This window comes from Meriones unguiculatus, assembly GCF_030254825.1.
Source record: "Meriones unguiculatus strain TT.TT164.6M chromosome 13 unlocalized genomic scaffold, Bangor_MerUng_6.1 Chr13_unordered_Scaffold_47, whole genome shotgun sequence".
Lineage (NCBI taxonomy): Eukaryota > Metazoa > Chordata > Mammalia > Rodentia > Muridae > Meriones > Meriones unguiculatus.
Window position 1 is genome coordinate 163,548 of NW_026843653.1, and position 16,979 is coordinate 180,526.

Below are 16,979 nucleotides of genomic sequence, written 5' to 3' on the forward strand. Positions count from 1 at the left end.
CCAGATTACAGCTTCAGCTCACTAAATTTACAGCAAGAACCCCAGCATCAGGGCAGCTGTCTCCAGGATTTCTCTGGGTGAGAAGAGAGCCCCCTTGACTAACATGGAAAATTTCCACTAACGTCTGTATGCCTAAGGTGAGCTGTGACAATTCCTGAAAAACACCTGTCATTCAGTGACCGTACCCCAAAAGCTAAGGAAGCCTCCTTTGAAAAAATTTTCTTCCTACCAAAGGGATTCTCCTTCTCCCCAGCACAGGATTCTAGGAACCACCAGAAACTAACACCCAACACCTAAGATAGCCAAATGGATAGAGGCCAGCATAAAAGCTCAACCAACAAAAGACAGAGCAAAATGGCATCTCCAGAACCCAGTTATCCAGGAGCAAGCAGCCCTGGATACCGCAGCATAAAAAACAATTTCAGGCCAATTTCCCTTATGAACATTGATGCAAAAATACTCAACAAAATACTTTGCAAACCCAATAAAAGAACACATCAAAGATATCATCCACTACAACCAAGGAGGCTTCATGGCAGGTATGCAGGGGTGGTTCAATATACAAAAATCCATTGATATGAACCACCATATTAACAAATTGAAAGAAAAATAAACACATGATAATCTCCTTAGTTGCTGAAAAAGCATTTGAAAAAATCCAGCATCCATTCATGTTTAAAGTATTGGAGAGATCAGGGATAAAGGGCACATACCTAAACATAGTAAAGGCAATATACAACAAGCCTATAGCCAACATCAAGCTAAATGGAGAGAAAATTAAAGCAGTCCCACTGAACTCAGGGACAAGGCAAGGCTGTCCACTCTCTCCATATCTCTTCAACATAGATCTTGAAGTCCTTACTAGAGCAATAAGACAATTAAAGGAGATCAAAAGAATACAAATTGGAAAGGGAGAAGTCAAAGTATCAATATTTGCAGATGATATGATAGTATACCTGAATAACTCCAAAACTTCTACTAGGGAACTTCTACAGATGATAAACAGCATCAGTAAAGTGGCTGGATACAAAATTAATTCATAAAAAATTTAGCCCTCCTGTATACATAAGATAAAAGGGCTGAGAAAGAAATTAGGGAAACAACACCCTTCGCAATAGCCTCAAAGGACATAAAGTACTTTGGTGTGACCATAATCAATTAAGTCAAAGACTTGTATGAAAAAACTTCAAGTCTCTGAAGAAAGATTAGAAGAAGATATCAGAATATGGAACTATCTGATACTCATGGCTTGGCAGAGTTAACATAGTAAAAATGGACATCTTACCAAAAACAATCTACAGATTCAATGCAATTTCCATCAAAATACCAACAGAATACTTTACAGACCTTGATAGAAGAGTTCTCAACTTCATATGCGATGCAATGAAAGCAGTCCTAAGAGGAGTTTGAATAGCAACAAAGGCCATCATAAGCTATTGGAGACATCTCATACAAGCAACTTAATGGTATACCTGAAAGACCTAGGAAAAAAGAAGCAGACACACCCAGCAAGAGTAGACCACTAGGAAAAACCAAACTCAGGGCTGATATCAATAAATTAGAAACAAAGATAATAATTCAAAGAATCAACGAAACCAAGAGCTAGTTCTTTGAGAAAATAAAAAACACAAATTCTTAGCCAAACTAAGTAAATGGTAGAAAGATACTATCCAAACCAACAAAGTCTGAAAGAAAAAGATATAATAGACACTGAGAAAATCCAAAGAACCATTACCTTTTATGTCAAAAGAATATATGCCCCAAAATTTGAAAATCTAAATGAAATATACAATTCTATTTAAAATCCACTTAGCAAAGTTGAATCAACATCAGGTAAAGATATTAAATAGTCTTATAGTAAATAAGGCAATAGAGGCATCCATCAAAATACTCCCAACCAAAAAAAAAGCCAAGGGCCAGATGATTTCAGAGCAGAATTCTACAAGACCTTCAAAGAAGAGTGAATACTGATATTCTCCAAATTATTTCATAAAATAGAAATGGATGCAACATGACCAAATTCCTTTGGTGAGACCACAGTCAACTTGATAAATCCTCAAAGATCCCCAAAAAGAAAGAGAACTTCAGACCAATCTCTTTTATGAACAATGATGTAAAGATACTCAATAAAATACTTGCAAACCAAATCCAAGAACATATCAAAGGTATCATCCACCATGACCAAGTAGGCTTCATCCCAGGCATGCGAGGGTGGTTAAGTATATGGAATCCATCAATGTAATCCACTGTATAAACAAATTGAAAAAAGCCATTTTGTTAGATGCTGAAAAAGCATTTGACAATATCCAACAGTTATTCTTGTTTAAAGTCTTGGAGAGACCAGGGACAAAGGCACATATCTAAAAAGAGTAAAGATAGTATACAGAAAATATACAGAATATATAGAATAGTATATAGCTAACATCAAACTAAATGAAAAGATTGTTAAGTCAATTCCACTGGACTTGGGGAAAAGACAAGGCTACACACTCTCTCCAAATCTCTTCAATACAGTACTCAAAGTCCTATCTAGGGCAATAAGACAACTAAAGGAGATTAAGGGGATACAAAGTGATAAGGAAGAAGTCAAAGTATCTCTATTCACAGATGATATGACAGTATACAAAAATGACCCCCAAAATTCTACTGTAGGGAACCTCAAAAAAATACACTCCTGGATGCCAAAGACAAATGGACTGAAAAAAAATAGGAAAATAACACCCTTCACAATAGGCAGTAAAAAAAATGTATTTTGGTGTTATCCTCAACAAGCCAGTAAAAAGCCTATATGAACAACAACAACAACAAAACCAAAAACTTCAAGCCTCTGAAGAAAGAAATTGAAAAAGAAACCAGAAGATAGAAATATCTCTCGTGCTCATGGATCAGTAGGACCAACATAGTAAAAATTGCCATCGTAACAAAACAATCTACAGATTCAATGATATTCCCATCAAAATATCAACACAATTCATTAAAGAACTTGAAAGAACAATTCTCAGCTTCATATGGAAAAATAAAAAAGCCAGAATAGCTAAAACAATCCTGTACAATAGGAGATCTTCAGGAGGTATCACCATTCTTCATCTCAAGCTCTATTATAAATCAATAGTAATAAAAACTGCATGGTACTATAATAAAAACAATTAGTGGATCAATGGAATTGAAGTGAAGACACATAAATAAACCCACACACCTATGGCCACTTGATTTTTGACAAAGAAGCCAAAACCATGCAATGGAAAAAGGACAGCATCTTCAACAAACAGTGCTGGTCTAACCTGAAGTTTACATGTTGAAAAATGAAAATAGATCCATATTTATCACCCTGCACTAAACTGCAGTCCAAGTTGTTCAAAGACCTCAACATAAAACCAGATACACTAAATCTGTTAGAAAAAAAAGTGGGAAAGATCCTCGATCTCATTCGCATAGAAGGTAACTTCCTCAACAGAACACCAAGAACACTGGCTCTAAGATCAAGAATTAATGAATAGGATCTCATGAAACAAAAAGCTTCTATGAAGCAAAGAACTCTGTCAATAGAACAAAATGACCGCCTACCGACTGACAAAAGATCTTCACCAACCCTTCATACAACTGAAAGAGCTAATAAACAATATATATAAAGAGCTGAAGAAATTAAACTCCAATAATCCAAATAATCCAATTTAAAACTGGGGTACAGAACTATACAAAGATTTCTCCACAGAGGAATATCAAATGGTGGACATTAAATGCTCAATATCTGTAGTCATCATGGAAATGCAAATGGCATTCCATCTTAAACCCATCATGGCTAAGGTCAAAACCTGAAGTGACAGCAAGTTAGTGAGAATGTGAAGAAAGGAACACTCCTCCATTGCTGTGGGAGTGAAAACTTATACAACCGCTTTAGAAATCAATCTGATACTTTCTCAGACAATTAGAAATAGTGTTACTTCAAGACCCAGCTATACCATTTCTGGGCATATATCAAAAAGATGCTCCACCATTCAACAAAGATATTTGCTCAACTGTGTTCATAACATCTATATTCATAATAGCCATAATAGGGAAACAAACTATATGTCTCTCAACCAAACCATTGTTTTACAGAAATTGTGGTACATTTACACAATGGAATGCACCTCGGGTATTAAAAAAAAAAGGAAACTATAAAATATTCAGGCAAGTAGATGGAACTAGAAATGATCATCCTAAGTGAGTTATTCCAAAACCAGAAAGACATGCATGGTATATACTCATTTGTAAATGGATAATGGTCATAATATAGGATAAACATACTACAATTTATAGACCTAAAGGAGCTAAATAAAAAGGAGGACCCTATGGAGGATGCTTAATTCTTATGCAAAAGTGTATATAAAATCGACACCAGAAGTGACTGAGGAGAGGGAAGAGGATGAGAGCCTAACATACATATCCTCCAAAAGACGCCCAGCAGGGGTTCGAAACAGATGCTAAGATTCACAGCCAAACTTTGGGTAGAGCACAGGGAATCATAGGAAAGAGTGAGAGGATAGAATGTAGAAAGACCCAGAGCTGGCAGGACCTCCATAAGAAGACCAACAAGGACAACAAATCTGGGCCCATGGGGACTTGCAGAGATTGATGGACCCACCAAAGACCATTCATGAAGAGGAAACAGACCCCTGCTCAGATGTAGCTGATAGGCAGCTCAGTCTCCATGTTTGATCCATAGTAAGGGGAGAAGGTGCTGGCTTTGACATGGACTCTGTTGTGTGCTATTTGATCATTTCCCCGTGGTGGAGGGGCATTGCTATGCCACAGAGGAAGAGGATGCAGGAAGTCCTAGTGAGACTTGATAGGCTGGTTTCAGATGGTAGGAGAGGAGGGTTCCCTGTATCTGAGATATAGGAAATGGGATAAGGAGGAAAAAAATGGAGGGTGAGACAAGGAAGAGTCAAGGGAGAAGATTACAATTGGGATGTTAAGTGGATAAATTATTTTTTTAATTTAATTAAGTTATTTATTACAATGTGTTCACTTTGTATCCTTGCCATAGCCCCCTCCCTCATCTCCTGCCAGTCCCACCCACCCTCCTTCTTCTGCTCCTATGCCCTTTCTCTAGTCTCCTAATTGGGGAGGGATTCCTTCCCTTCTAGATTATCAGGTCTCATCAGACCTCATCAAGGTCATCCTCTGTGGCCTTGCAAGGTTGCACCACCCAGGAGGAGGTGATCAAAGACTCAAGTTCATGTCAGAGAATAAATAAAAAAAAACAATTTAAATTAAAAATAAACTAAATGTGAATAAAACAAACAAAATTAAAATAAAACAAATACAACTGGTAAGAAGAGCGTCACACACCTACAATTCAATGACTTGGAAAGCTCAGATAGTGTTAGTGTCATAAATAAAGGGCATCCTAAGAAATTAAATATACTCCCTGCCAAATTTCAAATGCAAGATGTTGATGAAGATCAACACAATAACCTATGCTTACATATACAAAACAAAAGAAAATAAATACCTAAAACTCTATATTCCATGCTCAGCAGCCAATGATGGTGATGTTGATGCCAGGCATGTTGGCCTAGATTTAAGCCCAACACTTGACTTGAGTTAGAGCTGTTAAGTTCAAAACCAGCCTGGTCTACATACAAACTTTCAGGAAACATCCAGGAACTCTGGGACATTATGATATCACAAAACATACTAATAATCAGATTAGAAGAAGAAGGATGAGATCAAAGTTCCAGAAGATATTTTCAACAAAATCATACAAGAAAAATTTCTTAACCTAAAGAAGATGTCTATGAAGGCACAAGAAGCATAAAAACACCAAAGAGACTGGACCAGAAAAGAAAGTCCTCTTAGCACAGAATAATCAAAATACAAAACATGCAGAACAAAGAAAGAATATAAAAAGCTGCAACTGAAAACAAAAACAAAAACAAACCAAACTAACCAACCAGACAAACCAAACCAAACCAAACAAAACAAAAAATAACCCACAAAAACCAACCAAAAAAAAAAGAGGCAGATCTATTGGAATTAATCCTGTATTCTCAGTAAAAATGCTAGAAGTTGAACAGCTTAGACAGAGTGCTTCTGACTCTAAAAAACTACAGAAGCCAAGACAAATTACTAACCATGCCCAGAAAGTTTCAATCAGCAAATGAAGAAAAATAAGATGTTTCATGATAAGGTCAAATTTAAACAATATGTATCTATAAATATAGCCCAACACAGGGTGCTAAAACCACCACCACCACCACCACCAAAATACCAGGATTTACAATCACTGTTTGTTGATATCTCTTAATACCATTGACCCAAATTCACCAATAAAAAGACACAGGCTCACAAAAATGGATGATAAAACAAAATCCACCCTTCTTCTAAATACATCAAACACAGCTTCACATCAAGATAGACATTATCTCAAGGTAAAGGGTTGGAAAAGATATTCCAAATAAATGAATTAGAATATCAAGCTTGTAAAGCAATTTTAATATCTAACAAAACAGACTTCAAAATCAACTAATCAAAAGATGGCAAAAGACATGACATATTAAAAAAACATCCAGCAATATAACATTTCAATACTTAACATCAATGCCCCTAACCTAAGAGCACCCAAGTTATAAAAGAAACACTTCTGCAGCTGGCATCACATCCTGGCCCTCATCAACCGATAGGAGAAGACTTCAATATATCACTCTCACCAATGGACAGGTCCTCCTGACCAAACTGAACAGAGAAATGGTCCAGATAACTGACATCAAAACACTACCCAAATGATGTTTACAGAACATCCACCCAAACAAAAAGATTGTTCTCTCTTCTCAGCAACACATATATTGTTCTCCATAATTGATGATATACTTGAACTGTGGAAGTCTCAAAAGATATAAGAAACTTTCAATAACCTCCTGCATCCTATCAGACCACTAAGGTTTAAAGCAGCACATCACCAATAACAAAAACAATAGAAAGCTTACAAACTCATAAAAATTGAACAACACTCTATTAAATAAAAATTGGATCAAAACTGAAATAAAGAAATTAAAGACTTTCTAAAAGTCGATGAAATGAATACATAAGATATCAAAAGTCATAGTACACAACGGAATTGTTGACCAGAAGACAGTTCATACCACTAAGTACATTCAGAAAAAATAATCAGAAAGATCTCTTAGTAGCAACTTAACAGCACACCTAAATACTCTAGAAAAAAAATGAAGTAAACAAAACTAAAAGGAGTAGACAGTGAGAAATTACTGAACTATGTCTTCACTGGTAAAACCAAATGTTACCACAGGAAAAGAAAGGAGGATCCTAACAAAATTGATAATGATTAGATTTTAATAGTGGAGATCTCCTGAATAAGCAGAGGTAACTTTTCATCAGACAGTGTGGTCATTCACTCCAAACTAACTTAATAAAGACTGAAGTTTTTTTTCTTAAATAAAAAAGATACTTTTGTTGTTTCATATTAAAAACAGTTAAGAGCTTTAAAAAGTTTTAAGTAAATTCTAAGGTATAAATTTTTTGAGTTGGAATAATTTGGAGTGACTATAACATATCTGAGCAGCATGGTGATAGACCATGCATTTAATCCCAGAAGAGACAAGCAGTTCTATATTAATTAGTTGTTTTCTAAATTCAGGAGTTACAATGACAGGGTGTTGGTGGTTCATAGCCTTAATCCCAGCATTTGGGAGGCACGTGCCTTTTCATACCACCTGGGAGGCAGAGGCAGGCACACAGGATTTACACTGATTTTATTTAAAAGCTGCTTGTAAAAGGCAGGCTGAAAATCAAAGTGAATATCCTTTATTATCTAGAAATAAATACACTTTAAGGTATATTTGGAAACTTTCAAAGATTTTTTTAACTTTAATTGAGATATTATACTTTTTCTATTTCGAAAAAAACATTTTGCTCTATAAAAGATATAACATGCCTAAAAAGCTACAACCCTCACCCCAGAATTAGGGATGGGGCAGGGTTTTGATTTAATCTTTTCAGGAGAATAAAATCATCCAACTAAAGAATATGGAGACCACTGGACACATGAAACTTCTGAAGAAAATGACAGATCACCAAAAAAAATGTGAAAAGAGAAGGAGTAAACTGGCCAACTGGTATCACTCACCTTCATGTTATCTCTTCTGTCTTCTACAGATATAAGTGCAAATTGTCTTTATGTGATTGCTAAAGAACAATCCAAAATCTCTATCTCATATCAGAAAAGCCACCTGGTAAGAAACAGAGGAAAACAGAAAAATAAGGGATGATTCCATTGCCATGAATCTCATAATCTTCTGGCATGATGTGACTTTTGTACTTACTACAAACTTCAATAATCAAGAATGTGTACAGTGTTTGTGAAAGAATAAGGGGGTGAGAAAAAAAAAGCCCCAAAAATAAGCCTAAAATATAGCCAAGCTAACATGAAAAGACATAAGTAACTCCTAGCATGAAAAATTGGCATGGAACCAGAGATACCTTTGATTTTCTAATTAATACAAATTAAATAAACACAGATTTCACAACTGCTACAAAACAAACTCAAAGTGACACCTAAACAGTTATATTTTCCTGACCCTCCAGCTACTACTAACCTCCTTTACAGAGAGTCCTTTTGCTTTAGAAGTCTCTTAAAAAATGGAGGTGATCATAAGCTGGGCTATGGCTTGCAGTCCCTCATGTCCCCTTGTGGGTTCAGGCACAGCCCAACCCTTGCAGACACTCACACACAAAAAATGATGGAGAATAATTTAGTTTCTGTTTCCTTCTGCATGATTTATGTCACAATATGTGGAATCTTTCCTATCCTCTTATTTAAAACCAGGCACACCTGACAAAATTCTGCATCTCAGAAATTCCTTTTGTACCCTGGAATTGAATTTCCCTAAATCATGCCATTGTGACTGGTGGTAGTTGAAAGGTTAAAAAAATGTAATCAAGTATTGCTGAAAGATGACCACCACCCCTCTTTTCTTCCAGGTTCAAAACGAGTTGTAAAATTTGTTATGCAAATCTCTATGTGGAATACAACATTAATCATTTCTAGAAATGAGACCTTCAGTTTTCCAATCTGTCCACTGCAAAACTTATGCTTGCGTGTGTACACTAGATAGTGATATTATAAGCACCACAATTTTCTACTGCCCAGGCGGCAAAGTCCTCACTTCTCTGGACAATCAACACTCAGGAAGGGTCAGAGGCCAAGGGTCTCTGTCAAGATCACCACATGGAGACCAACAGAACCACAGCCTGAACCACAGTCCATCTCATTCAAAGCAGATCAGGCTGTGATAGCTCAGGAGCCTGCTATTCCTGGCCTGGGGACAATGGCCCCACACTCAGCATGACATGGCCTCTGGTCTCACTCACAGCTCTTTAGAGCTATATCAGAGGAAAATCCCAAAACAAACCCATAAATTACCTCTCATTATTGCTCCTGACTGCTAGGCCTACCCAGAATCCCTCATTAGCTTGAACAATACAGCTGAGTCTTAGGACAGTAGTAGCTCCTCTACCAGTGGATCAAAGATCAAATGATGCTGATAGCAGAGGCATTCTAGCTTTGCCCTAACCCCTATGGGCACACAGAATGCTAATGTTGTTATAAAAGAATGAAAATTCCAATTATTCTATTTTAAAACCTTCCAGTGAAGAGAGGCAGAGAAAGCACCCATCTGGCCATCCTACTCACCTCAACTCCAAGAGTAAAAAGCCCCAAAAGCTCACCAGTTCAGATGACAGATCAGGGGAGATAGGCCAAAGGAACCCAAGGCCAAAGGCTTTCTAGCTCAAAGCTCAAAAAGCCCAAAATCTACTATGTTAAAACTCCTTCCACTTTTACACTCTTTCTTAAATACATTTCAGCTGAAAGTTCCACTTACTCTTTAATCCCTGTCAGCTGGCTTCTTGCTTTGCCTCTCGATCTAGGGTTAACATTATTAAATCCTGTGCACAGAGAGCTTTTGAATTAAAGGTATGTTCCAGGGCTGACGGAACCATACCATAATCACCTCTTTAGAATAAACAGAAAGTTGTTGGAATTAAGGTTTGTGTTAGGGCTCAACCATACCAAACAAAGCACAGGTTTTTACTGTTCACAATCTATGGGATCACACTGGGATCAAATATCCTGCAACATCCTCATCTTGGAAATGTTTTAAAATACAATCTTCTACTTTCCCAGGGCACCTGCTCATCTTCCAAGATACAGGTCATTTATGTTGCACATTCCATTACATGATCAGTGTCCAACGCAGTCATCTCTACCTCATATTTGGGAAGTCCTTCAGCCAAACTTTAGTCAAAGCCAAATAGTAACAACCATTAAAGAAACAAATGGCCATGAATTTGAAAGAAAGGAGTAGGTAATGAGAGCTCAATGAAAATGAGAAATAAAACAAAAAGGATATGGCTGTACCTAGGAATGTTGGAATAGAAAGTTTATTATAGATATATGAGAGAACATAGTCAGACACAGGAACATCTGGGACAGTCTAGGATTGACATGAACTTGAGCCATGTGAGAGGAGAAGAGAGCCAGATGAAAAGGGTGGGAAGGTAAATGATAAATGAAAAAGACCAGGTAACCAAAATGGTTGGAATACATAAGGAATGAGAGCTGGGAGGAGGGCAGCTCAACTTCTGAGGTAGAGATCTGTGTATGACACCCATACCTTGTAACAGGAAAAGATTGAGGGATGCTGGGAGAACCTGACAGCCAGGTCTGCTTTGATTGTTAAGTAGCCTCCTTAAAGATTCATCCCAGCATTTGAGACGTAAGAGCAGAGAGGAATGAAAAGGTTGAAATGATTTCATTATAACCTTAAAATTATTTTTAAAAGTTGAAAATGGCCTTATGGTCCAATATTCTTCAGAGACTTTGAATATGTATTAGAGAACACCAAGTATTACTCACAACTTCTTTTCTCAGGTTGTGCATTTTCAAATGTGGGGAGGGGAAACATCCCTGTTAGTCACTACCACAGCAGTTTATCCAGAACTTCTGTTTTGTTTGAACTCATGCAACTATAGAAATTTGCTTCCCAGAAACAAGCTCAGCAACTAATCCATATTCTTGATTCCCTTTGTGTATGACTCCCCCCAAATGTACAGTTTTCACTTTTATTGACCATCTAAAATTGATTACATGACTCATTACCATCTTCCCTTCTCCCCCTCCCTTTCTGTGTTGTGACTACACCAGCTTCAAAGTAGGTTAGTGAACTCAATTCTTACACAGGTCCCTCTTTATTTGTAATTGCCCACCTCTAAAAATTTAGGGTCTTCAGAGGACATTAATTCACTGTTCTATTTTACTTCACACTCACTAGTCAGGGCCCACCTAAAAAGAGCTGCAGGACTATGTTCTAGGCACTAGGCAGTAGGGGCAGCATTCAGTGTTCCAATAAAGTGTAAACTACATAGCATGTGAAAGGCTGATCTACAGGAGACATTGCTTTAACAAAAACAAATATCAAAGCACTAGGGGAAAAGGAATGAAATTCTTAATGACTGGATTATCAAAGAATATTATCTAATAAGAGACTAGAGCAGTAATGCATCAACAAAATAAAATTTAATAATACCAACAACTGACTTATTTATTTATTTATTTATTCATATATTTATTTATTGTGGATACAGTGTTCTGCATGCATCTACACTTGCATGCCAGAAAAGAGCACCATATCTCATTATAGATGTTGTAAGCCACCATGTGGTTGGTGGGAATTGAACTCCTGACCTCTGGAAGAGCAGCCAGTGCTCTTAAACTCAGAGTTGAAAAAAAAAAAACACATAGCATACTGACTTTGAAAAACACAGGCCATTCTCTTGTAGAGGGAAAGCCATTAATAAGATACTGTTTGATGTTATCCCTGTGTACAATATTAGCTGCTGAGACCTGTAACCTGACAGACACAGCTTAAGCCCATAGCCTGTGTCTCAAATTTGAACTGACAGAACTGTGTCAATGAGGATTGTACATATGGGCATAGGACAGTTCCTTAATTTGAAATTCAATATTTACTGGAGCAAGATACCTGACCCAAATTGTACACCCACCAATCTTGTCTGCTTTCATTTGCATTCATGAATTAATAAATACACATTGGGAATTTACAAATTAAAAAGACATAACCCTGACACATTTCTACACAATCCTGGTGAGCAAACATGTGTATCCCGGGATCCTAATCTCTAACAGGTCTGGTTAGCATACTGCGTATCTGTGGAGTGTTTTACAGGCAGTCTTCCCTCAGCTAAATTCTAACTGGTACCACTAGTTTCTCAGCGATAGTAAATCCTTTACATCATCAGTTCTACTCTTCTATATCACAGCTTAATATTTGAGTGCTCTCTGACACAGGACATATAATTTATAACCCCCACAAAATCCAAATGGATCTTTTAGAATGGAGAGACATCTTCAAAGGTCACCAGGAACTAGGCCTAAAAAAGGGCACTTAAATTTCACCAGAATTGTGACTCTATTATAAAGCCACCAGGAATTGGACCATGGGTCACCAATTCCAAATACAAGGTTGTAAGATTCCTTACCCAAGGAACAGCCTGAGGATAACAAGAATGGGAAGGTATCTTATCTCAAAGTGGGGCATTTGTGCTGAGAAGTCTACCAACTTTGTAGTAGAACCTTCAGTGACAAAGAAAATACCCAACATTCCTGAGGCATAGAGATAGCTCCCTCAATGTTAGTTATGTTAGCTAGCCAATCACTTTGTAAAAAGCTTGCCCTTGCTGAATGTCAACCAATCCTGTAACTATTAAACCAGAACTTCCTGGTCCTTCCTAAAACCCCAATCAAAACCCTGCCATGCACCTGCTCAGGGCTCTCTCTGATCCACTGTGTTTGTAAAAATGGAGAGACCCAGCATAAGCCCAAATAAAACTCTTTGCTCTTGCATATGTGGTCTGGCTCCTGATGATCTTTGGTCACCCTAAGATCTGGCCATAACATATGGGTTCTTATATTGGATCCCCAAGTCTCCCAAGCACCCCAGGCACATGGAGCTGAACAACAGCCAGTAAATGAGCACTCTGTCTGTATCTGTCTGTGTCTTTCTCGGTGTTTCTCTAGTTTGTTTTTTTGGGACTCAAGGCAAAATGTGTAATATGTGTCGTCAGAAAGGTTAGAGCTTATGCTCTGGACAGCTGTGGGCCACAGGGGGTCTGGAAGACTTTCCAGATCCCCCCAAAAGGGCACATCTGTAAAGGGAGTTGAGCACCGAGTTTTCTTTGATCTCTGGATCTTTGGACAAGGATAATGCAGGTAGCTCCTGCAGCAGAGATTCACTGATATCCTACTTTCCTTTTCCACTGCAGGAGTGGTGGGATCTGCTGTCTGGCTCTGTGTATTTTTCTGCTGCACAAGCAATGGGATCTAGTCTGTGTCTTGTTTAACTGTTTTGACTCTCGCTGTCATTTTTTGTCTCTGGGACTGACTGAGGACATGGGACAAAATCCTTCTATCCCCCTAGACCTGATTTTTTTCCCATTTCAGGAGGCTTGAGCCATGCTTCACAGTCTCCAGTGAGAGTGGCAAGAATGTGGCAAGGGATTGATACAGTATGTGGAGCTCAGGATTGGCACCTCTGCCAATGTTCTCTGGTCTCTGGTCTGGCAGATCTTATCCACTACTCTGGCCTCGGGTCTGGCAGAGTGTGTCCCCTGCTCTGGCCTCTGATCTGGCAGAAATTTGCTGCTGCTGTGGTCTCTGGTCTGGCAGAGTTTGGCTGGTGCTTTGGGCTCTGGTCTGGTAGACAGAGATCAACAAATATGTTGCTGCTCCATTCTCTGGTCTGGCTGAATGCAGGTCATCATTCCAAACTCGGGTGTAGTTGGATGGAGCCTGATTTGGGGGTAGGTCACCACTAATGGAATAGGATAGAGGGCCCATAGAGAGACAGGCCACTGTTCTGAGTTTTTGGTATTTTTTCTTCCATTCTCTTCGAGCGCATTATACCCAGTACATTTTTTTTCCTTTGTTGTACTTTTGTGATTTTGTTTGCTTGTGATGGTCTCAGTGGGCTGGTGATCAAACAGCTGTGCTCCATTGTGACTTTGCCTTCCCCATGCTCCCAACACTACAAGCTGGGGCACCTCTGGTCATCAGTGGAAACACATATTTCCACATATTTGGCGAGGAAGCTCGGTTGGAGAGGGGTCTGTGTGCAGATAGTCTTTCTGGGCTTGACCTTGTTGCCTCCTTGCTATCTCTATGAGGAAGTTCGGTGACCTGAGGTTAGCTCTAGCTTGGAACAATGACCACCAAATAATGCTCTTAGTTGAAAGGTATTGTAGTTATTACTATTATTATTATTTGGTTAGGGTCCCCTGTAGCCCAGCCCAGCCTTAAACTAAAGAGCTATAAGATGACCTTGAATTTCTGATCCTTCTGCTCCACCTCGTATCAAGTGAGGTACACTCCCAATCCCACAAACTTCTTTTTTTTAGCCATAGGTGGCTTCAACAAGGAAGTGAACCAAACTCAAATAGGGAAGGCTTGGCTCCACTGAGTTCCTGGGTCTGAGCCTGTGTACTGGCACTGTACACAGAATACCCACCTGAGCATCTTGATATGTCACTTATTATCATGGCTGTACTTATGAGATTGTCACCTGAGAATGAAAACAATTCTTTTTTAGTTAAGGTCTCATACTGGCAACTAAAAGAATTTTATTAGAAAATCTTAGAAAGCACATGTATGATTGTGGTTTGAATGGGTGGGGAACCTCTGTCAATGTGCTCCCCAAAGTGCTAAAGGTCGTAAGCATGGGGAATGGGGAGGAGTAGATGAGGAATTCACCATGTCTGAGTATCTACCCCTACCCCCCAGAAAATGAGTTGCTTTAATTAATCACCAATGCAAGAAAAAAAATAGCTAGAATGCATTTGAGGTTCAAGGTTTAGAAGTGAGGCTGCAGGGGTCCTTTTGGCAATGCTTTGAAGAACTGCATCCATTCAAGTGCAATGTTTGTAAATTCACACTGAGCAAGGAAGGCAGGGAAGGGAAGGGGAGGGAGGAGAATAAAAAGGAGGACAGGGGAGAAACATGTTCAAACTTTTCCTGTCAAGAAAACGAAAAGAAAATAAAATCTTAATGAAGTCCCACTTTTTGTATGTGTGCCCAAGAATTTTTTTATCATTATTTATTTAATTATTTGTGTCAAATATTTTTTAATTTTTTAAACTTTTATTAATTACACTTTATTCACTTTGTATCCCCCCCCATAAGCCCCTCCTTCCTCCCCTCCTAACCCCACCTACTTTTCCCTTTCTTCATGAATGATCCTCCCCAAGTCCACTGATAGGGGAGGTCTCCCTTTCCTTCCTTCTGATCTTAGTCTGTTAGGTCTCATGAGGAGTGGCTGCATTGTCTTCCTCTGTGGCCTGAGATCAAAGAGCAGGCCAATCAATTTATGTTACAGGCAGTCCCTCTTCCCATTACTATGTAACCCACTTGGACACTAACTGTCATGGGCTACATCTATGCAGGGGTTCTAGGTTATCTCCATGCATGGTACTTGGTTGGAGTATGAGTCTCTGGAAAGACCTTGGTGTTCAAATTTTCTCATTCTGTTGCTCTCCTTGTGGAGTTTCTGTCCTCTCCAGATCTTACTATTTCCCACTTCTTTCATAAGATTCCATGTACTCTGCCCAACACTTGGCCATAAGTCTCAGCATCTGCTTTGATAGTCTGCAGGGCAGAGCCTTTTAGAGGGCCTCTGTGGCAGGTTCCGAACTTGTTTCCTGTTTTCTTGTTCTTCTGATGTCCATCCTCTTTGCCTTACAGGATAGGGATTGAGCGTTTTAGTCAGCATCCTCCCTCTTGATTAGTTTCTTTGGATGTACAGATTTTAGTAGGTTTATCCTATATTATATGTCTATATGAGTGAGTATATACCGTGTGCCAAGAATTTTTAAGTTGTGTTTATGTGTACATTCCTTTCATCATATTTACATATATACTCTAAACGTTTGCTGAATAATGGTGTTTCAATGTCGTTCCCACATTTCAACTGAATTATTTTTGGGCACTAAATCTAAACCTAATTCTTATCAATATTTGGAGGTTTTACTTGTTTTGAATGTGTGGTTTTATTTTCTTAGTTAACAGTGTGTACACAGTCCCTTACACCAGGGTCATCATATTTGTGTCTCTAACAAAGTAATGAAAAACATTAAATAGTACTAATAATGTTAATGACTAAAATGAAAATAACTGAGTGCATTGTACAATGATCTCAGATGCTCTTTTCAGACAGGACATTTTATGATGAAATTTTTTTCATGAGGCACAAAATGCCTGCTAAGCTTAAGGCTTGTTTACAACATTCTCTTGAAAACAAGGTTCAAGATGAATCCTGAAGTCATAACATCAAATGATGTACAGAGAGGACATAATCACCTTTGCAGATATGGGCTCCTAGGGATAAGTATGGTAGGATTCAAAGCTCAGGACACTTTCTGAGAATATGACTTCTCATAAAACCTAATGAAAAAATTGATTCATCCCAGAAAATGAACATATACATAAAACCAAATACATATAAAGCAGGTAAATGTCAGGAGAAGGACCAGGTTAAAAACTAACACCAAATAAGTATCACTGTTGCTGTATCTGGAATTTCTACCTTATTTGGAATGCAGAGACAAGAAGACTGTTAACTCCTGTATTGAAGGAAGTGCATCTGCATAAAGAAAAGCAATGTTTCAATTCTCCTGTTCTTTTTTTCTTCTCCCCTTCCTCCTCCTTCCTTACCTCCTATATATGAAGCAAATGTTCTACCTCTTAGTTGTATTCCTGCCTTCTGTACAAAACAGGCAGAAACAGATAATCTTTGGATATAATGAAGCCAGATGCTAAATCTCACTAAAGCTTAAAGGAAGTAACTTGTTATGGGATAAATTAAAGAGAACACAGAGAAGGCAACAGGCATAGAGTAGGGTGTCCTAGT